Raw genomic sequence first — 23395 nt, forward strand, 5'->3', positions numbered from 1 at the left:
CTCCTATGGCCTCCTCCATGTCTCCTGATGTACTGGCCTGTCTCCTGGTAGCGCCTCCATGCTCTGGACACTACTCTGATAGACACAGCAAACCTTCTTGCCACAGCTCGCATTGATGTGCCATCCTGGATGAGCTGCACTACCTGAGCCACTTGTGTGGGTTGTAGACTCCATCTCATGCTACCACTAGAGTGAAAGCACCGCCAGCATTCAAAAGTGACCAAAACATCAGCCAGGAAACATAGGAACTGACAAGTGGTCTGTGGTCACCACCTGCAAAACCAGTCCTTTTTTGGGGGTGTCTTGTTAATTGCCTATAATTTCCACCTGTTGTCTATTCCATTTGCACAACAGCATGTGAAATGTATTGTCAATCAGTGATGCTTCCTAAGTGGACAGTTTGATTTCACAGAAGTGTGATTGACTTGGAGTTACATTGTGTTGTTTAAGTGTTCCCTTTATTTTTTTGAGCAGTGTATGTTGGTAATGGTTGACAGTTATTCCAAATGGATTGAAGTTTTCTCCGGGACAAACACTTTCTTACAAATAGCTAGTAATGTCTCTGTACTACAGAATGTATCAGATTGTTACCAGATAGTGCTGAGACTATTCCATGTGGACCAAAGCAGGTAACCTTACAGACAGTGAGCTTGATTGGGTAAAGGATACGGTGTTTTATATGAAGAAGTGTATTGTTGTTGTTGTTTTGTTTGTTTTGTTTTTGTCTTGCTTCTGTTTTTTTTGTCTTGCTTCAATACAAATCTCACCAGATTGGGTCTGCTGGATGGTCAGGATTTCTCCCTAAGGATTAGCCCTCTGACTCCCTGACCCTGTAACTCTGTGGTGAGATCGCCAAGATGATAGGGGAGTATAAGCCAATTTGCAAAAATGGTTTCAGCTGTGTGTTGTTATTCTCTTTGACATTTGTCTTAGACATTTGTATTAAGAATATTGGTAGTAGTAATAATTTGTCATACAGTGAATAGTTTGTCTGGATTACCTGAATAAGAAATGCCCTAAACTAAACTGTTGTTCTGGTCTGTCTTCTCTCGAGATTATGGCGAAGGTGACCACAGATGGTATCTAGATGCACGGAAGGGATAATTCGACCAAGAACAGTGTGAGCCTCACCCCCTCTGAAGTAATTTCTCTCAGGAGTGCGACATGAGTCCACGTGGAGTGAGCATGGAGAGAGATCCCATCCAAACTTCTCTCGTGCTGTATTGGTAGGAAAATGGACAAGACATGATGGACCGTAAAGGACAGTGGTGGCTCAGGTGAGAGATTTGTTCTCTTGGGAAAATCAGATTATTCCCAAGATATTGAAATCGGGACATTATCAAGGGTCAACCACTTTGAACATGTGCCATTGGGAGGATGAACTGAAACACTATCTGAAGAAGAAAATTAAGAAATGCGTGCCGGGAGGGAGGGGGGTGGTCAACTATGCCGTAATTGATTTTGGATTGTCCAAAATTGTTTATTTGGGGTATCAGGTTGATTGTGGAGGTCTGCACACTGCAAAATGAATAGTAACTTAGACTAAAAATGCATTGAGATACTGATCTGTCATTAACATGCCACTCGTGACAAAAGCTCCAGCTGCCAGAATCCATAAATTAAAATGTGTTGCGAATGTCTTAAGTTAAAACATTCTACTGCAATGGTTTTATAGGTAAGAACTATGGAAAAAATCTGAGTCTACACATCCCGTGTGTGTATTTTAGATTGTACAACCCAGAGTGAAGGGTTTGAAAGGATGAAGTGTCTGGTTTTATGTGTTGATTTCGCTTACTTATAATGATGTATTTTGGTAGAACCTCCTTTTGATAGAAGCTATGATCTAAGGCTTACCTTAAAATGTAACGATTATTACCACAGAGTGATAAAAGGAGGGAATGTGATGGAAATGTTGTTGTCTGAAGAGATAGCCTTGAATTGTACATCTTGTCTCATACAATCATTGGTTCCTGTAGGTGCTGGGTAGCGATATGAGGGGGAGATGGTCATGACCCCCTCCTCAGACCACCTGCAGAGATTAACCCATTTTTTAAAACCTGCATTTAGGATTCATGTATCAGTTTGCCTATTTCATGATTAATGTCTGTAAACGACAACAATAGAGCTGATAAATATTATGGCACCATGTCTTATCTCACAAACAATTGCTACCTCAACTTATTCCATCATGACAACATCATGCTCCTGGTTTTACTGTAGTTAGCTAGCCATTAACTTAGATACTGAAAATGTCTTGTAATTGCAATGTTTTTACATTTACAATTTACTGATTGTAAGAAACATTAGGAACCCCTGCTCTTTCCATGACATAGACTGACCATGTGAATCCAGGTAAAGCTATGATCCCTTATTATCCGAGGCATTAACGTTAGGTGGTTGGTAGCTGCTGTACTTAATTACAGCTACTGATTGCAGTCTGCCAGTTTGGCTTTATACATAGCTTGGGCTTTGTCGAGTAAGGCTTAAACTATGTATTTAGATTGTAGTTAGGTATTATAGGTAGGCATCGTGGGCTGTATTTTATTAGGTAGTATAGGTAGGCATCGTGGGCTGTTGTGGGTAGTTGTTGTATGTAGTTATTGTAGGTTACTTTTGTATTCGGCGGTGCCGGGTGTAGCACGAAGCTAGCTAGCTAACTCACCTCCTGGATTAGCTGGCGAGTAGCTATTAGCAACGGTAGCAACTAAAAACAATATCCTTTTAGCCAGCTACATTCGTTCGCAGCGACGCCGTTTTTCAAACAAAGTCAACACAGCAGCCATTGCTAGCTAGCCAACACTACCAGCTGGCTGTACTGTAGTAGCTAAATACAATATCTTTGTGCTAGCTAGCCAACGTTTAATCATTGCTGCGTTATGAAAGAACTAGACACGGACACAAATGATCTGTTTAGTGTGTTCACACACTATTGGTAGTTTGTTGTAACCAAGTATTGGTGCTAAACTGTGTGTTATTGGATGCTAGCATGCTAGTTAGCTATGGCGTCATAGTTAGCTAGCTGAATAAAGTAAGTTGAGTCTATTCATTGAAACATTGAACCGCTGTAGTTTACAACAATTCTAATTTCTAAAGTGGAAGTTGGGAGAGTTTTATTCGGGTGGTTCAGTGAAACAATTATAGTTTCTGAGGTGGAAGTTGGGAGAGTTATATTTTTTTGGTGAGGGAGGCCTGCTCTCTCCTTTCCCAGATGTTTAGTTCATTTCATTTCGATCTCCTCTGCATTATTGTAGCCATCTGCTGCAGCCTGTCAACTATGCCTCTGCCTATCCCTGTTCTCTCCTCTCCGCACAGGCTACACAAACGCCTCACACCGCGTGGCTGCTGCCTCTCTAACCTGGTGGTCCCTGCACGCACCACACACCTGGAGTTCCAGGTCTCAGGCAGCCTCTGGAACTGCCGTTCTGCCGCCAACAAGGCTGACTTCATCCCAGCCTATGCTACCCTCCAGTCCCTCGACTTCCTGGCGCTGACGGAAACATGGATTACCACTGAAAACACTGCTACTCCTACTGCTCTCTCCTCGTCTGACCATGTGTTCTCGCATACCCCGAGAGCATCTGGTCAGAGGGGTGGTGGCACAGGAATCCTCATCTCTCCCAAGTGGTCATTCTCAATTTTTCCCCTAACCCATCTGTCTATCTCCTCATTTGAATTCCACGCTGTCACAGTCACTAGCCCATTTAAGCTTAATATCCTTGTCATCTATCGCCCTCCAGGTTCCCTTGGAGAGTTCATCAATGAGCTTGACGCCTTGATAAGTTCCTTTCCTGAGGATGGCTCACCCTTCACAGTTTTGGGGGATTTCAACCTCCCTACGTCTACATTTGACTCATTTCTCTCTGCCTCCTTCTTTCCACTCCTCTCCTCTTTTGACCTCACCCTCTCACCGTCCCCCCCTACTCACAAGGCAGGCAATACGCTTGACTTCATCTTTACTAGATGTTGCTCTTCTACTAATCTCACTGCAACTCCCCTCCATGTCTCCGACCACTACTTTGTATCCTTTTCTCTCTCGCTCTCCTCCAACACTACTCACTCTGCCCCTACACAGATGGTAACGCGCCGCCGCAACCTTCGCTCTCTCTCTCCCACTACTCTCTCCTCTTCCATCCTATCATCTCTTCCCTCTGCTCAATCCTTCTCCCTCCAATCTCCTGATTCTGCCTCCTCAACCCTCCTCTCCTCCCTTTCTGCATCCTTTGACTCCCTGTGTCCCCTATCCTCCCGGCCGGCTCGGTCCTCCCCTCCAGCTCCGTGGCTTGATGACTCATTGCGAGCTCACAGAACAGAGCTCCGGGCAGCTGAGCGGAAATGGAAGAAAACTAAACTCCCTGCCGACCTGGCATCTTTTCACTCCCTCCTCTCTACATTTTCTTCATCTGTTTCTGCTGCTAAGGCCACTTTCTACCACTCTAAATTCCAAGCATCTGCCTCTAACCCTAGGAAGCTCTTTGCCACATTCTCCTCACTGCTGAATCCCCCCCCCCCCCCCCCCTCCTCCCTCTCTGTGGATGACTTCGTCAACCACTTTGAAAAGAAGGTTGACGACATCCGATCCTCGTTTGTTAAGTCTAATGACACTGCTGGTCCTGCTCACACTGCCCTACGCCTATGCTTTGACTTCTTTCTCCCCTCTCTCTCCAGATAAAATCTTGCGACTAGTGACTGCAGGCCGCCCAACAACCTGCCCGCTCGACCCTATCCCCTCCTCTCTTCTCCAGACCATCTCCGGTGACCTTCTCCCCTACCTCACCTCGCTGATCAACTCATCCTTGACCGCTGGCTATGTCCCTTCCGTCTTCAAGAGAGCGAGAGTTGCACCCCTTCTCAAAAAACCAACACTCGATCCCACTGATGTCAACAACTACAGACCAGTATCCCTTCTTTCTTTTCTTTCCAAAACTATTGAGCGTGCCGTCTTTAGCCAACTCTCTTGCTATCTCTCTCAGAATGACCTTCTTGATCCAAACCAGTCAGGTTTCAGGACTGGTCATTCAACTGAGACTGCTCTTCTCTGTGTCACGGAGGCTCTCCGCACTGCTAAAGCTAACTCTCTCTCCTCTGCTCTTGTCCTTCTAGACCTGTCTGCTGCCTTTGATACTGTGAACCATCAGATCCTCCTCTCCACCCTCTCCGAGCTGGGCATCTCCGGCGCGGCTCACTCCTGGATTGCGTCCTACCTGACCGATCGCTCCTACCAAGTGACGTGGCGAGAAGCTGTCTCTGCACCACGTGCTCTCACCACTGGTGTCCCCCAGGGCTCAGTTCTAGGCCCTCTCCTTTTCTCCCTATACACCAAGTCACTTGGCTCTGTCATATCCTCACATGGCCTCTCCTATCATTGCTACGCTGACGATACACAACTAATCTTCTCCTTTCCCCCTTCTGATAACCAGGTGGCGAATCGCATCTCTGCATGTCTGGCCGACATATCAGTATGGATGACGGATCACCACCTCAAGCTGAACCCTGGCAAGACGGAGCTGCTCTTCCTCCCGGGGAAGGACTGCCCGTTCCATGATCTCGCCATCACGGTTGACAACTCCGTTGTGTCCTCCTCCCAGAGTGCGAAGAGCCTTGGCGTGACCCTGGACAACACCCTGTCGTTCTCCGCTAACATCAAGGCGGTGACCCGATCCTGCAGGTTCATGCTCTACAACATTCGGAGAGTACGACCCTGCCTTACACAGGAAGCGGCACAGGTCCTAATCCAGGCACTTGTCATCTCCCGTCTGGATTACTGCAACTCGCTGTTGGCTGGGCTCCCTGCCTGTGCCATTAAACCCCTACAACTCATCCAGAATGCCGCAGCCCGTCTGGTGTTCAACCTTCCCAAGTTCTCTCACGTCACCCCCCTCCTCCGCACACTCCACTGGCTTCCAGTTGAAGCTCGCATCCGTTACAAGACCATGGTGCTTGCCTATGGAGCAGTGAGGGGAACGGCACCTCCGTACCTTCAGGCTCTGATCAGTCCCTACACCCAAACGAGGGCATTGCGTTCATCCACCTCTGGCCTGCTGGCTCCCCTTCCTCTGCGGAAGCATAGTTCCCGCTCAGCCCAGTCAAAACTGTTCGCTGCTCTGGCACCCCAATGGTGGAACAAGCTCCCTCACGACGCCAGGACAGCGGAGTCACTCACCACCTTCCGGAGACATTTGAAACCCCACCTCTTTAAGGAATACCTGGGATAGGATGAAGTAATCCTTCTACCCCCCCCCCCCCCCCCCAAAAATAAATAAATAAAAAATTAACAAAAATAAAAATATTTTTTTTTATTAGACAGATGTTTTTTTTTTGTAAAGTGGTTAACCCACTGGCTATAGGGTGAATGCACCAATTTGTAAGTCGCTCTGGATAAGAGCGTCTGCTAAATGACGTAAATGTAAATGTAAATTGTTGAGACCCAAACTGCCTCAAAGATGGTGATGTCAGAATAATGTGCCTAGGTAGCTAGCTAGCTAAGTGACAGCCCTATTAATTCTACACTGAACAAAACTATAAACACAACATCAACAATTTCAAAGATTTTACTGAGTTACACTTCATATAAGGAAATCAGTCAATTGAAATAAATAAATTAGGTCCTAATCTATGGATTTCACATCACTGGGAATTCAGATATGCATCTGTTGGTCACAGATCCTGTAAGTGGTGTTACATAGATGCTGTGTTCACGATGCATGATTAATACATAATTCATGATTTATTTGATGTAGTAAATAAATAAATAATTTATTGATGTATAGGTAAGAATTGAAATGTGATGTAACAGGTAAAATTAACGTTAGGCCATTGTTTGTGTTTTTATGTTCCATCCCGGAACTAACATTCTCTGTTGTGTTACTGCTACGGAATTTGTTAATTGACTGTGTGCAATCTAATTTAAGCAGATCTTAATCTGAGTTATAATTGTTGATGGCAGAGGCCAAGAAAGACAGTAAAGGGACTTTCAAGGGACTTTAAGGATTCAAGAACCTCTTTTCAGGACAAGCAGCCAACGAGGTATTTGTTCAACCTATAGAACTTTGTTTATATTCGCGCCAAGTGCCATTTGTATTGTCGCGCCAAGCGCCATTTGTATTGTCGCGCCGAGCGCCATTTGTATTATTTTGTTTCAGTACTGTATAATTTATCAACGTTACTGTGTTCATTCAAATATATAGTTCTCATGGCGTGACGTGGATGCATCGAAGAAAAAGAATGTGCAAGGCAATAAACGCCCGTTTCAAGGAACCAACCTGTGTCTGTTGTCGTGAAGAGAGCTACAGATCCCTTAAAAAAACTACGGGCATAGATCAGAAAACCAGTCAGTATCTGGTGTGACCACCATTTGCCTCATGCAGTGCGACACATCTTCTTCACATAGAGTTGAGCAGGCTGTTGATTGTGGCCTGTAGAATGTTGTCCCACTCCTCTTCAATGGCTGTGCGAAGTTGCTGGATATTGGCGGGAACTGGAACACGCTGTCGTACACTTCGATCCAGAGCATCCCAAGCATGCGCAATGGGTGACATGTCTGGTGAGGATGCAGGCCATGGAAGAACTGGGACATTTTCAGCTTCCAGGAAATGTGTACAGATCCTTGAGACATGGGGCCGTGCATTATCGTGCTGAAACATGAGGTGATGGCAGCGGATGAATGGCACGACAATGGGCCTCAGAATCTCATCACGGTATCTCTGTGCATTCAAATTTCCATCGATAAAATGCAATTGTGTTCATTGTCCATGGCTTATGGCTGCCCATATCATAATCCAGCGGTTCCCAAACTAGGGGCCGAGACCCCATGTGGGGTCGCCTGATATGAAAAAGGGGTAGAGTGAGAATGTCCAAAATCCCCCCAACAATGTTTTACAAATTGTTTTGAAAAAAATATATTGTTATAACAACACAGGTGAGACCCAGATGCAGACACAGGAGGCAGATGGTTTGAGTCTATGATATTTATTAAAATACAAGGGGCAGGCAGAAGTTCGTAAATTCTTATGGTCGGTCCACACCAAAAATGGATATTCCGCCCCTTCAAGCCAGTGCCTCAACTCCTCCAATGCCATCTTGACCGCCAGAAGTTCCCAATTTCCTACATCATAGTTTCTCTCAGTGGGGTTGAGACGATGGGACAGGAAGGCACAGGGATGCAGCTTTTGGTCCTGGGCAGACCGCTGGGACAGGACGGCCCCCACTCCAACGTCAGAAGCATCGACCTCAACCACGAACTGACGGGACAGGTCCGGATGGATGAGGATGGGGGCTGTAGTAAACCGATGCTTAAGGTCCAAAAACGCCCTGTCAACAGCTGGGGACCATGCGAACGGCACCTTGGGAGAAGTGAGTGCAGAGAGGGGAGAAGCCAGGGTGCTGTCGCCCCGAATGAAGTTGCGGTAGAAATGTGCAAATCCCAGGAAACGTTGCAGCTGCACTCTGGATGTGGGTTGGGGCCAATACACCACCGCTCTCACCTTTTCAGGATCCATCTGAACATTCTCTTCAGCAATGATGTATGCCAGAAAGGAGAAAGTGGAGCGATGGAATTCACACTTCTCTGCTTTCACAAACAACTGGTTCTACAGGAGGCGCTGGAGGACTTGTCGAACATGGAGAACATGTTCTTGAGCAGAACGGGAGAAAACAAGGATGTCGTTGAGGTAGACAAACACAAACCGATTCAACATGTCCCGGAGCACATTGTTGACCAGGGCCTGGAACACCACAGGAGCGTTGGTGAGTCGAAACGGCATGACCAGGTACTCACAGTGTCCGTTAGCTGTGTTAAAGGCTGTCTTCCACTCATCTCCTTTGTGTATCCGAACTAGGTGGTAGGCGTTCCGAAGGTCCAACTTGGAAAAGATGGTTGCCCCCTGGAGATGTTTGAAAGCCGAGGAGAGGAGTGGTAGAGGGTAACGATTCTTAACCATGATGTCATTGAGGCCCCGGTAGTCGATACATGGACGCAAGGTCTTGTCCTTCTTTTCCACAAAGAAGAACCCTGCGCCGGCAGAGGAGGCAGAAGGACGAATGGCCCCAGCAGCCAGAGAGTCCTCAATGTACTCCTCCATGGCCTTGGTCTCAGGGCCAGAAGGGAATATAGCTGCCCACGAGGCGGTGTGGTGCCCGGGAGGAGGACAATAGCGCAATCGTAGGGATGATGCAGAGGAAGGGAGGTGGCGCGAGCCTTGCTGAAAACCTCTAGGAGGTCCTGGTACTCCGCGGGAACGGCAGAGAGATCCGAGGCTTTACTAGAGCCCGCAGGAGGACGTCCCAGGACAGGCTGCGCAGCCTTAAGGCAATGTGAGAGGCTGAACGGGCTCCAGCCCAGGACAGAACCAGTGGGCCAGTCTATAAGGGGGTTGTGCCTCTGGAGCCATGAAAATCCCAAAACAACAGGAACATGGGGAGATTGAATAAAAATAAACTGTATGGACTCACTGTGATTTCCCGACACCTGCAGGTTATTAGGAACCGTACTATGAGTGACCCTGGCAATGGAGCGCCCGTCCAGTGCTCTGGCGTTCATGGGAAAGGAGAGGAGTTTTGTGGAGATACCCAGCTCAGATACCAGAGTAGCGTCCATGAAGCTCTCATCAGCCCCAGAGTCAATGAGCACCCGGAGAGATTTAGACCGGTCACCCCACAACAGGCTAACATAGAAAGGGATACAAGTACTAGGAGTCGAAACCCTCCCAGCATGGCCCACCATTGTACTTGTACCTAACTGATGAGTCTGGTCTTTTACAGGACAGGTGGATTTGTAATGCCCTGTAGCACCACAATACAGGCAACTATTGGAGTTAAGCCTGGGTAATTGTTCCTGAGGCGACAATCTAGCTATGCCCAGTTGCATAGGCTCAGGAGAAAGCGAGTCGCCCGTTCCCGGTGATTCCCGAGGTGACTCGGGTGACTTCGGATCTTTTCGGAAATGCAGGCGTTGGGGACTTCCAGGTTTCTTCGGGGGCGAGCAAGCAGCCGTGGACGAACAAGTGGGGCCGAAAACAGACCTCTCCCTCCTGCGTTCCCGTAGGTGCCCATCGATCCTTATGGTTAAGGCAATGAGGGAGTCGAGGTCCATTGGTAACTCCTGAGCTGCGAGCTCGTCTTTAATCTCCTCCGATAATCCATAAAGAAAGGTATCGAACAGAGACTCAGGGTTCCAGGCACCTTCGGCGGCCAACGGGCGAAAGTCTACCGCGTAGTCTGCCACACTACGGGGATCTTGACGTAATCAAAATAACTTTCGGGCCGCCTCTCTCCCGGACACTGGAGAATCGAACACCTTCCTCACCTCCGCCATGAAATCCTCCAAACGAAGGCAAATGGCAGACTTTTGCTCACAAACCGCCGTAGCCCAGGTGAGCGCCCTTCCAGACATTAATCAGATACGCTATTTTCGAACGGTCCAAAGGGAACAATGAGGGCTGCAGCTCAAAGATGAGGGAGCACTGGGAAAGAAACGCCCGGCAGGTTCCAGGGTCCCCAGCATAGTGCTCTGGAGGAGGTAAGCAGGATTCTCGGGAAGCCGGGGTAGGCTGCACAAAATCACCACTGGTAGGGAGATTACTGAGTGTCCGGGAGGTCTCCGTTGTGGTATGCTGCCTGATAGATAGTCCACGGAATTGCTCCAGTAAATGTTTTGAACCCCTGGTCATGGCGTCCCGCCAGCGTATGGAGTCCTTCCGTAAGGTTCTGGAGTAGCTCCTCATGTATTCCAATGGTGGCTCCATGCATGGAGACAGTGTTGTGGAGCTGGAATCTGAAAGATTCAAGTGCAACAGTCAAGTGCAGCCTTTCGAGCTGTCATGTGACCGAATGCTGCAGACAAAGCATTCACGGGCCAGTACGGAGGAGTTTTGGTTCCTGACTCAAATGGAATACCCTGCCGTTTCCCTCAAAGCAATAAAACTCATGGTAACCTTCGCCAGCTCATATCTGTGTGAAGCTGGATTCTGCAGTATTCTCATCTGCATTAAAACCAAATATTGATCCAGATGTAACAGCATAGATGAGGTGCGCACTGTTGACCATGCCCCCTGACTTTGAGAAGCTCAGACGCGACATGCATCAAGCACACCCATCTCATTAGTGGCGGTGAGATAAGAGACATTATCTCAGACTAATTTGCAATTGACTGTCATTAAAAGTATGTGATTGTGAGTTGAGAAGACAATCAGAAATACTGTTAGGATGTTTTGCAATTGACTGCCATAGCCCCAAATAAAAAAGTAAACATTGGCTGTTAGTTACATATTTTTTTCTCATATGCTTGGGGTCGCGAGAATGTTCAAATGCTATTTATTCAGCTTCTTGATATGCCACACCTATCAGGTGGATGGATTATTTTAGCAAAGGAAAAATGCTCACTAACAGGGATGTAAATAAATTTGTGTCGCAACATTTTAGAGAAATAAGGTTTCTGTGAGAATGGAAAATGTCTGGGAGCTTTTATTTCAACTCATGAACATGGGACCAACACTTCACATGTTGCGTTTATATTTTTGTTCAGTGTAGTTAATGGCATTTTGTCAACTTCAACAATCAGATGGATACCTAGCAAATATATTTGTTTCCCTCGCATCTAAAGCCCAGATACAGCTGGCCACTTGATAGTAAAGTAGGATGAATGATACAGCTAGCTAGCTGCAATGGCAATGGCAAGCCAGGAGTTTGTCTGAAATGTAGACTTACCGGTGAACAACAGTGCGCACTTTGTCCACTGCCAGTCCTATCAACCGCTTGATGAACAAGGTTGTTTGAGGAACCTTTCTACATACATCACTTGATATATTAAACTTTTGCCATAGCCAGTTGGTAAGCATGCTAAAACGTCCCCTTTGCCAGTCAACATTTTTAAGCACAACTGTTGCAGTGGCTTAAACAACAGGATGTAATGGACTGCTAAGATCCGAAATAGCTGTATTGAAAACTCATATCTTCCATGTTTTCTGCTTTGTGCGTGTGTCCACACAGATCATAAACACGGGTGAAATTAGCGGAAGGGAGGGATTTGGCTGAGAATTTCCTTTTGCGAGAGAGGAGGCTTCGCTTCCTTCCTTCACACAACGGAAATCACAATCGTTAATGTCATTCCCCCCAGAAGTTAAACGGGAAGTGACAACTTTCGCGAGAATTTTACTTCTGGGTATGTGATATTAGCTAGCTAGTTACAACAAGTAGATCTGTTGCTAGCTAGCAGAAGCAGATAGCTTTATCAGTAGTGTAAATATAATACAGTCATCAAGGCAGGACCCACTAATTTCATTCAGACTGACAAATAAGAAATTACACATGATCCATGTCAATAGTAGGATGCTTGCTGAGCAGCCTGCCTCAGACTGTCAGGATGTTCATTTTGTAGCTCACAAACTGCAATCCTTTGCTGTGATGATTTAATTTATTCATTCTTGTCTCTCACTTTTGTCTCACACATGATCTATTCAGCTTTTCTGTGTCCCAGAGATCAACCAAGTGCTATTCACCAAGCATGGGCTGATTTACTTACTGTGAGGATAACGATCCTACTGCAGTTTGAACTAGGCCTGCCGTCACTATTTTCTTGTTGTCTTTTCTTTGTTGGGTTTTGTCATACGCAGTGTAATGCATTTTAGAGTTGAATAACACCCACTACAGATACACATGCTTGTTAGAGAACCGTTATTCATTACCCTTACAAAAAAAAGTCCTACAGGAATCCTGCAAGAAATATTCTGCAGGATTCCTGCAGAATATACAGTACCAGTCAAAAGTTTGGACACACCTACTCATTCAAGGGTTTTTACTTATTTTTACATTGTAGAATAATATCGAAGACTTCAAAACTATGAAATAACACATATGGAATCATGTAGTAACCAAAAAAGTGTTAAACAAATCAAAATATATTTTATATTTGAGATTTTTCAAATAGCCACCCTTTGCCTTGATGACAGCTTTGCACACTATTGGTATTCTCTCAACCAGCTTCACCTGGAATGCTTTTCCAATGGTCTTGAAGGAGTTCCCACATATGCTGAGCACTTGTTGGCTGCTTTTTCTTCACTCTGCTGCCCGACTCATCCCAAACCATCTCAATTTGGTTGAGGTCGGGGGATTGTGGAGGCCAGGTCATCTGATGCAGCACTCCATCACTCTCCTTCTTGGTAAAATAGCCCTTACACAGCCTGGAGGTGTGTTGATAATTGTCCTGTTGAAAAACAAATGATAGTCCCACTAAGCCCAAACCAGATGGGATGGCGTATCGCTGCAGAATGTAAGGGTTGGTGTGAGGTGTGACCCAGGTGCGGTGCAGGATAGACAGTAGGCAGTAGGCAGAGATGGTGAAACAAGGATCTTTACTGGTGGTCCCGATGCCAGGATACAAGACTTAACACGATAAAAGAAAGGTGGAGCAAATAAGTCTCCAAAAACAGGCTGACAGCCAAAATACGAAATAGTAACTACGACTGAAATAATAAAGAAACAGGGAGAACACTTCTCGAGTACCTGTATGTACTTCTCCGATCAGACACTGATTAGTACTGCTGAGCATAGAGAAACTAGCAGAGAAAACTGAGCAAGGGAACACTGGGAAGTGAGGGCATAAATGGAAAAGAAAATGTATGCACTCACTAACTGTAAGTCGCTCTGGATAAGAGCGTCTGCTAAATTACTAAAATGTAAATGTAAATAATGTAGTGACTAGCTGGAATTATGAGTGTATTTTACTGGACCAATTAGGCCGTGTCCATATTTCGGGACAGTGAATGTGAGTTGAATAGTCTGTTTGCTGTAGTTTGGGACCTGCTTCAAGAAATATCAGACAACTTGTGGTCATGACCCAATATTTTCATAATATACTTTGAAATTAGCATTGCTAAGTAAAGGAGTATTGGTGAAAACGTTTGTAGTCATCCTTATAATGTGTCATGATTGAAATACAAATGTAATGCTTTTTCATCCATTTTGGCCTTATCTCGTACCATTAATTGCTTTCAGACCTAGTCATGCTGATCAGAGTGAAATTCAATGGTGAACAAAAATATGTCAAGATCATTGACCTGACACTTGAAAACCTTTTGATTGGAGGTAAACTTTTAATTTGTGATTGGAAATAAATGTATTGTTTTGATACATTTACAAGTCAGTCTGATTACTCTTACCATTACGATTGTAAATCTAATTGTAGGTTGTTGTTTTAATGTTTGTCACAGCTTTCCTGAAATTTGAGATCCCACTTACTTGTTTATCAGAGGCAAATCTGTATGATGGGTCTGGAACTGAAGTTGATGAGGATGTGTTTGAGGAGGTGGTGAAACAGCCAGATCTTGGTGTTTTCAAGCTCACACTGAACAATGATGCTAAAGGTATGTGCTGGTTTTCAAGTCTTGGTTACTTGTGGCATCACTTTCAATATAACCATACATTTGACATGCCTGTACTGTCATCTTTGTGTATTTCAGAATATTCCCTGATGAGTCCTGTCTCTGCCAGTTCTGTGATGGGTGGTTCAGACCATGAGTCGGATGATACAATCATTTTGAGCGAGGATGGAAGCTGTTGGTGCTGTCATCTTCAGGACAGGAATACCGGCTTACTTAACGGAGGAATAAACACACATGTTCATCGTTGGTGTTTCAACCAGAACGCGGGAATGCCATTTATTTTATTTTCGCACATGCGCAGTTGTACATCTCTCATAGGGCATGACTGTACCAGTGTAAGAACACAATTTAATAACATATTAGTCTATATGTTAACACCCCCACTTGCTCTTATACTGTACAAGTCGTATTCAACCTAACTATCAACATATTTAGCTTACAGTTATACATCTCACAAATGTCAGTTTACATTCCAAACATATAACCCAATAATTTTTCATTTTTGAACTTCGTTACAGGTTTAGTCAAAACATCTGCAACCATGTCTGCCGTTGGACAATATTCAATACTTATTTTGCCATCACTGAGTGCAGTTTGAATGAAATTATATCTGATGTCAACATGTTTACATCTCTGACGACATACTGGGTTCTTTGACAGAGCAATTGCACCTTGGTTATCTTCAAAGATTGTTACTGGTGCATATTGGCACTCACTATCCATCTCGCCCAATAACTGTACAAGGTACAAACTTTCTTGTGTAGTAGCAGCCAGTGCCATGTACTCTGCTTCACATGTAGATAAAGCTACTGTTGGCTGCTTCTTAGACCTCCATGAAATAACAGGTCCACATTTAGTTAAACTAAAACAATACCCTGTTATGCTTTGTCTGTCACTTTGATCTGCTGCCCAATCAGCATCACTATATGCTACGAGGTTGAGTTTTTCCACCCCCTTTTTGTAACACAACTCCTGATTCATTGTCCCCTTCAAGTACCTCAACACATGTTTAGCTGTTATCCAGTGTTGCTCTTTTGGTTCTGATCGGTATTGTGACAGCTTGCTGACAATCCAACTGATATCCGGTCTTGTACATGTCATCACATATATCAAGCTGCCTATCACTTCGCGATACCTTTTTGAATCAATAGGTTCACCATCACCATCAAAGTTTTGTTTTTGTTCACATGGTGTTGACCTTGTTTTACAGTCTGACATACCAAACCTTTCCAGTATCTTGGTTATGTACCTTGTTTGGTTCATCTTTATTTTCCCTTCACTTTGTGTAAAATCAATGCCTAGGAAATGTCTAAGCCTCCCAAGATCTTTCATCTTAAATTTTTCACTTAACATTTATTTTACACCTGTGAGTGAGTCACTATCACTAGCAGCGATAATTAGATCATCTTTCTGTGGCAGTTTGTTTGTTATAAACACAGTGATCAGCTGGGTTCTGTGTAAAACCATTTTCACTAAGGCGATCATGCAACATTTTGTTCCAGTTCCTTCCTGACTGTTTCAGGCCGTACAGTGACTTGTTCAGTTTGCAGACTAGTTGCTCACCTGTGTCTGACCTTACTTCAAAACCCTCTGGTTGCTCCATGTACACTTCACAGTCAATAGGAGCATGTAGATATGCTGTTTTGACATCCATCTGATGTAACTCTAAGTCATACTGAGCTGCTAGCTGCATCAAACAACATACTGATGTCATATTTGCAGTTGGAGAAAAAATCTCCTTATAGTCTATTCCTGCCACTTTACTATACCCCTTTGCAACATATCTTGCCTTGTATGTCTCAGTCTCATCTGAATTGTTTTTGTCCGCATAGACCCACCTGCCCCCCCACTGCATTTTTACCCTCTGGCAGTGTGGTCAATGTGAATGTATCATTTTCCCTAAGAGAATCCATCTCCTCCTTCATAGCAGTAGCCCAAATCTCTGATTTTGGTGAAATCATTGCACATTACTCTGTAGGTTTGTGGTGCATTGCACATTACTCTGTAGCAGTAGTCAACACTAGGTGGTATCTGGTCATCACACTTCACTTTACACTCATAGTCTTTTAAGTACTGAGGTTTCTTCCTCGCTCTGTCTGGATAGCGTGGACTCTGACTATCTGAAGTCTCGATTTGCACATCTTGTGTCTCTTTGGAATTGTGATCTGCCATCTTGGCTTTTGGCATGGGGGATTCAAATCTCTCCCCATGAAGATCATCACTCATTTCCAAATCTGTCTGAGTTTGGCGTTCGACTACACCTTTTGTAACGAACTTGACTAATCTGTTTTTAAGAACTTTCCAGTGTCTGGGTAGTAGACTAGGTATGCTGGACTATTTTTATCATACCCGACAAAAATAACCTTTTCACATCTTGAGTCCAACTTTTTTTTGTTCTGTCTGTATGCATAGCAAACAGATCCAAATTCTTTCATCTTTGAAAGATCAGGCTTTCTCCCAGTAAACATGTAGTGTGTACACGCTTATTGTAACACCTATTGCGAATTACTGCAGCAGTCATTACAGCATATGTTCACAATTTCTTTGGTAGGTTGCTCTCAAGTAGCATGCATCTTGCCATTTCAAACAGTGTTCTCCAATTTCTCTCAGCGGTCCCATTTTGATGGGGTGAGTAAGGGGCTGAAGTTTCATGTCTTATGGCATTCTTACTGAGCAGTGACTGGAACTCTTTGGCTGTGTACTCTGTGCCATTATCTGACCTGACACACTTTATTTTTCCATAAGGGGCCACATCAGCAATAAACTTCTCTGTAGCTTTTACAGTATCACTCTTTGCTTTTAGGAAATACACAAAAACTGCCCCTGAATAATCATCCGTAAATGCTAGAGTATATCTGAACCCATCTTTCGCCTCTGGCTCAATAGGGCCAGCCAAATCAGTGTGCACAAGCTCTAGAGCTGCTTTTGCCTTTTCATCAGGCTCTCTGTTTCTGCTCTGAACAAATTTGCCCTGTGTGCAGATTTCACAGTTGAGGGTATATTTGTCAATCTTACCTGTGATTTTCATTCCCTCTGTCACATTTTCTAACTTTGACACATCCTCAAAATTACAGTGGCCAAGAATTTTGTGCCATGTGTGAATATCATAGCACCCATGACATCCATCATCATTTTCATCACTTACAGTGTTAAGATAGTAAAGTCTATCGTACTCCTCGATGTCAAAAGTGGTACCGTTCTTGTGGATGAGCTTGTTACACCCCTGTCGAAAGTTGACTGAAGCTCCGTTGGCTGTCGCTGCTTTAACAGAGAAAATGTCCTGTGGAAACGACGGCACGTACAGCGCCTTCGTCAGCGTTGTTTTCACCCGACGACCCGTGTTGTCTCTCAGGTAAACCTCCGCTGCACCTCTCCGCGACACCATTCGTTCTTGTTCCGTCAGCCAGCTCCACGGAATGTTTTTCTAGTTTGAAAGTCTCGTTAAACTCCTTAAACTTCCCGATGTCCGTGACTATATGTGACGTTGCTCCCGTATCAACCATCAGCCCTTTTTGTTTCAGTCCACGAACCTGACAGTCACTTATTCTGAATGCAAATGTGTGGCCTTGTTTCACATTGTCTCTTCTTTTTCATCTGCAATTTGCATCAGTATGAGTGGAGCTCTTGCAAAAACTACACCACTGTCTCCGTTCTCTGTGCTCTCCAGTAACGGTACATTTCCGGGCCTTGTGCCCTTAACTGGCCACAGTTGAAGCAGGTTATCTCGGTCCCTTTATCTCTTCCTCTTGGCCAGCTAACTTTAATGTTACTTGCCTTCATCACGTTGTTGTCAGTGGAAATGTCGCTAAACTTCTCGGTGCTTTCATAGCTCCTCAACTTGGTTTTGAACTTGCCATAAGTTGTCGGCTCGTCACTCTGCGTTATGTGGATGGCAAACGGCTTAAATGATTCGGGCAAACCTTTCAGAACCATTGCAATCAACAGCCCGTCACTTAAAGTCTCTTCAGCATTCCTCAGTGCTGTAATAGCCTTCTCAGCACGAATGATATAATCCGTAACACTTTCGTCAGCGGCTTTCTGAAGAGAAGTTAGCTCAGTGTAGAAGCTAATCACACGTGGCTTCCCTTTACCTGCATAATGTTCCCTCAATATCTTCAACGCTTTTCTCCCATCATCTGCTGCTTCTCTCATTATCAGGGAAAGACTTTTATCATCCAAAACCTGTATCAATTCGGCGTTGGCTTCTTCATTTTTCTCTCCGTCTTCTTCATCTTCATCCACGCTCAATATGGTGGCCTTTAGCCCTAGCAAACGCAAGTGCCCCAAAAACTTTGTCTCCCATAACTCGTAGTTTTTTTCATCTCAGTCTAAACATAATCTATTCCATCGGCTTCCATGTCCCTCCTGGGCCCATAACCTGTTGGTGCTGTCATCTTCAGGACAGGAATACCGGCTTACTTAACGGAGGAATAAACACACATGTTCATCGTTGGTGTTTCAACCAGAACGCGGGAATGCCATTTATTTTATTTTCGCACATGCGCAGTTGTACATCTCTCATAGGGCATGACTGTACCTGTGTAAGAACACAATTTAATAACTTATTAGTCTATATGTTAACACCCCCACTTGCTCTTATACTGTACAAGTCGTATTCAACCTAACTATCAACATATTTAGCTTACAGTTATACATCTCACAAATGTCAGTTTCCATTCCAAACATATAACCCAATAATTTTTCATTTTTGAACTTCGTTACAGGTTTAGTCAAAACATCTGCAACCATGTCTGCCGTTGGACAATATTCAATACTTATTTTGCCATCACTGAGTGCAGTTTGAATGAAATTATATCTGATGTCAACATGTTTACATCTCTGACGACATACTGGGTTCTTTGACAGAGCAATTGCACCTTGGTTATCTTCAAAGATTGTTACTGGTGCATATTGGCACTCACTATCCATCTCGCCCAATAACTGTACAAGGTACAAACTTTCTTGTGTAGTAGCAGCCAGTGCCATGTACTCTGCTTCACATGTAGATAAAGCTACTGTTGGCTGCTTCTTAGACCTCCATGAAATAACAGGTCCACATTTAGTTAAACTAAAACAATACCCTGTTATGCTTCGTCTGTCACTTTGATCTGCTGCCCAATCAGCATCACTATATGCTACGAGGTTGAGTTTTTCCACCCCCTTTTTGTAACACAACTCCTGATTCATTGTCCCCTTCAAGTACCTCAACACATGTTTAGCTGTTATCCAGTGTTGCTCTTTTGGTTCTGATAGGTATTGTGACAGCTTGCTGACAATCCAACTGATATCCGGTCTTGTACATGTCATCACATATATCAAGCTGCCTATCACTTCACGATACCTTTTTGAATCAATAGGTTCACCATCACCATCAAAGTTTTGTTTTTGTTCACATGGTGTTGACCTTGTTTTACAGTCTGACATACCAAACCTTTCCAGTATCTTGGTTATGTACCTTGTTTGGTTCATCTTTATTTTCCCTTCACTTTGTGTAAAATCAATGCCTAGGAAATGTCTAAGCCTCCCAAGATCTTTCATCTGTCAGTGTTGATGTGGATGCGGTTGAGGAGTCAGACGCAGGACGCATAGGCTGAGTCAAACAAGACTTTACTAACTGTATAAACAATACAAAATAAAGGACCTCAAAACAAGGAGGCGAGCGACAACGCAACACAGTGCGTCACAATAAACAAAGTCCAGAGTACTGCACAGGTGACACCAACGGACAGGCGGAAAATAACACACAAACTAACGAAAACAACATAGGAAACTTATACGGCACATAATCAGACCCAAACGGACACAGGTGTAACAGACACACCCAACCAAACGAACATCGAAACATTCAACGGTGGCAGCTAGTACTCCGGGGACGACGAACGCCGAAGCCTGCCCGAGCAAGGAGGAGGAGCAGTCTCGGCAGAATTCGTGACAGTACCCCCCCCTTGACGCGCGGCTCCAGCCGTGCGCCGACCCCGGCCTCGGGGACGACCAGGAGGACGCGGAGCCGGGCGCGTGGGATGACCACGGTGGAACTCAGTCAGGAGGGATGGATCTAGGATATCCCTCCTAGGCACCCAGCACCGTTCCTCCGGGCCGTACCCCTCCCACTCCACGAGATATTGGAGACCCCCCTTCCGACGTCTCGAGTCCAAGATGGTCCTGACCGTGTACGCCGGAGCTCCCTCGATGTCCAGTGGGGGCGGAGGGGTCTCTCCTATCTCACCTTCCTGGAGTGGACCAGCTACCACCGGCCTGAGAAGAGACACATGGAACGAGGGGTTAATATTCTTATAATCAATAGGCAGTTGCAACCTGTAACACACCTCGTTCAATCTCCTCAGGACTTTAAAAGGCCCCACAAACCGCCGACCCAGCTTCCGGCAGGGCAGGCGGAGGGGCAGGTTTCGAGTCGAGAGCCAGACTCGATCTCCCGGTGCGTACACCGGTCCCTCACTGCGGTGGCGATCGGCGCTCGCCTTCTGTCGACGGATGGCCCGCTGCAGATGGACATGTGCAGCGTTCCACGTCTCCTCCGAGCGCCGAATCCACTCATCCACCGCAGGAGTCTCGATCTGGCTCTGGTGCCATGGTGCCAGAACCGGCTGATACCCTAACACACACTGGAAAGGGGTTAGATTGGTGGAGGAGTGGCGGAGAGAGTTCTGTGCCATCTCTGCCCAGGGGATATACCTTGACCACTCCTCCGGCCGGCCCTGGCAATAGGACCTCAGAAACCTACCCACATCCTGGTTGACTCGTTCTACCTGCCCATTGCTCTCTGGGTGGTAACCCGAGGTAAGGCTCACCGAGACCCCCAAGCGTTCCATGAACGCCCCCCAGACTCTGGAGGTGAACTGGGGACCTCGGTCAGACACTATATCCTCGGGAACCCCATAGTGCCGGAAAACGTGGGTAAATAGGGCCTCAGTGGTCTGTAGGGCAGTAGGGAGACCCGGCATTGGGAGGAGACGACAGGCCTTGGAAAACCGATCCACAACGACCAAAATGGTGGTATTCCCCTGGGAGGGGGGAAGGTCGGTCACAAAATCCACCGAGAGGTGGGACCATGGTCGTTGTGGAACGGGCAGGGGATGTAACTTCCCCCTGGGCAGGTGTCTAGGCGCCTTACACTGGGCGCACACCGAGCAGGAGGAGACATAAACCCTCACATCCCTAGCTAACGTTGGCCACCAGTATTTCACGCTAAGGCAGTGCACTGTCCGGCCAATACCTGGATGTCCAGAGGAGGGTGATGTATGAGCCCAATAAATAAGGCGATCTCGAACCTCAAGCGGAACGTACGTCCGCCCCACAGGACACTCTGGGGGAGTAGGGTCGGTACGTAACGCCCGCTCGATCTCCGCATCGACCTCCCACACCACCGGAGCCACCAGACAAGACTCCGGCAGTATGGGAGTAGGCTCAATGGACCTCTCCTCTGTGTCATACCGCCGGGACAGGGCGTCTGCCTTACCGTTCTGGGACCCTGGGATGTACGTGATCTTAAAAACAAACCGGGTCAGGAACATGTTCCACCTAGCCTGACGAGGGTTTAATCTCCTAGCTGCCCGGATGTACTCCAGGTTACGGTGGTCAGTCAGAATGAGGAAAGGGTGTTGAGCCCCCTCAAGCCAATGCCTCCACACCTTTAGGGCCTGAACCACGGCTAACAGCTCCCTGTCCCCTACGTCATAATTATGCTCCGCCGGGCTGAGCTTCTTAGAATAGAACGCACAGGGGCGGAGTTTAGGTGGCGTGCCGGACCGTTGCGACAGAACGGCCCCAATACCGGCCTCTGACGCATCTGCCTCAACTTGGAATGGTAAAGCGGGGTCCGGATGCGCCAGCACCGGAGCCGAAGTGAACAGGTTCTTCCGTTTAACAAATGCCCTGTCCGCTTCAGCTGACCACTGCAAACGCACCGGGCCCCCCTTCAGCAGGGACGTAATGGGAGCTGCCACCTGTCCAAAGCCCCGGATAAACCTCCGGTAGTAATTAGCAAAACCCAAAAACTGCTGCACCTCTTTTACAGTGGTTGGAGTTTGCCAATTACACACGGCAGACACACGGTCAACCTCTATCTTCACACCAGACGCGGACAATCGATAACCCAAAAAGGAGATGGACTCCTGGAAAAACAAGCATTTCTCTGCCTTGACATACAAGTCATGCTCCAACAGCCTTCTCAACACTCGGCGCACCAGGGCTACATGCTCGGCTCGTGTAGAAGAGTACACTAGGATGTCGTCGATGTACACTACCACACCCTGCCCATGCATGTCCCGGAAAATCTCGTCCACAAAGGATTGGAAGACTGAAGGAGCATTCATTAACCCGTATGGCATGACGAGATACTCGTAATGACCCGAGGTGGTGCTAAATGCTGTTTTCCATTCATCTCCCTCCCTAATGCGCACCAGATTGTACGCGCTCCTGAGATCCAACTTTGTGAAGAACCGCGCTCCGCGTAATGATTCAGTCATAGTCGCAATCAGAGGAAGAGGATAACTGTACTTAACCGTGATCTGCTTGAGACTACGGTAATCAATACACGGGCGCAAACCCCCGTCCTTCTTCTTCACAAAGAAGAAACTCAAGGAAACCGGGGAAGTGGAGGACCGTATGTATCCCTGTTCCAAGGACTCGGCTATGTAAGTCTCCATAGCTGCAGTCTCGTCTTGAGACAGGGGATACACACGGCTCCGCGGAAGTGCCGCTCCTGTTTGGAGAGCTATCGCACAATCCCCCTGTTTATGAGGTGGCAACCGTGTTGCCCTAGTCTTGCTGAACACAAGTGCTAAATCCTCATATTCAGGGGGAATGCGCATTGCGGGCACTTGGTTCGGACTCTCCACCGAGGTCGCCCCTACGGAAACACCTAGACATCTCCCTACACACTGGGCAGACCACTACATAAGAGCCCTCTGTTGCCACGCAATAGTAGGATCATGGGCGCTTAACCAGGGAAGCCCCAGCACCACGGGATATGCAGGAGAGTCGATCAGATAAAACTGAATGAT

Source organism: Coregonus lavaretus, assembly GCF_964263955.1.
Source record: "Coregonus lavaretus genome assembly, chromosome: 1".
NCBI classification, from domain to species: Eukaryota; Metazoa; Chordata; class Actinopteri; order Salmoniformes; family Salmonidae; genus Coregonus; species Coregonus lavaretus.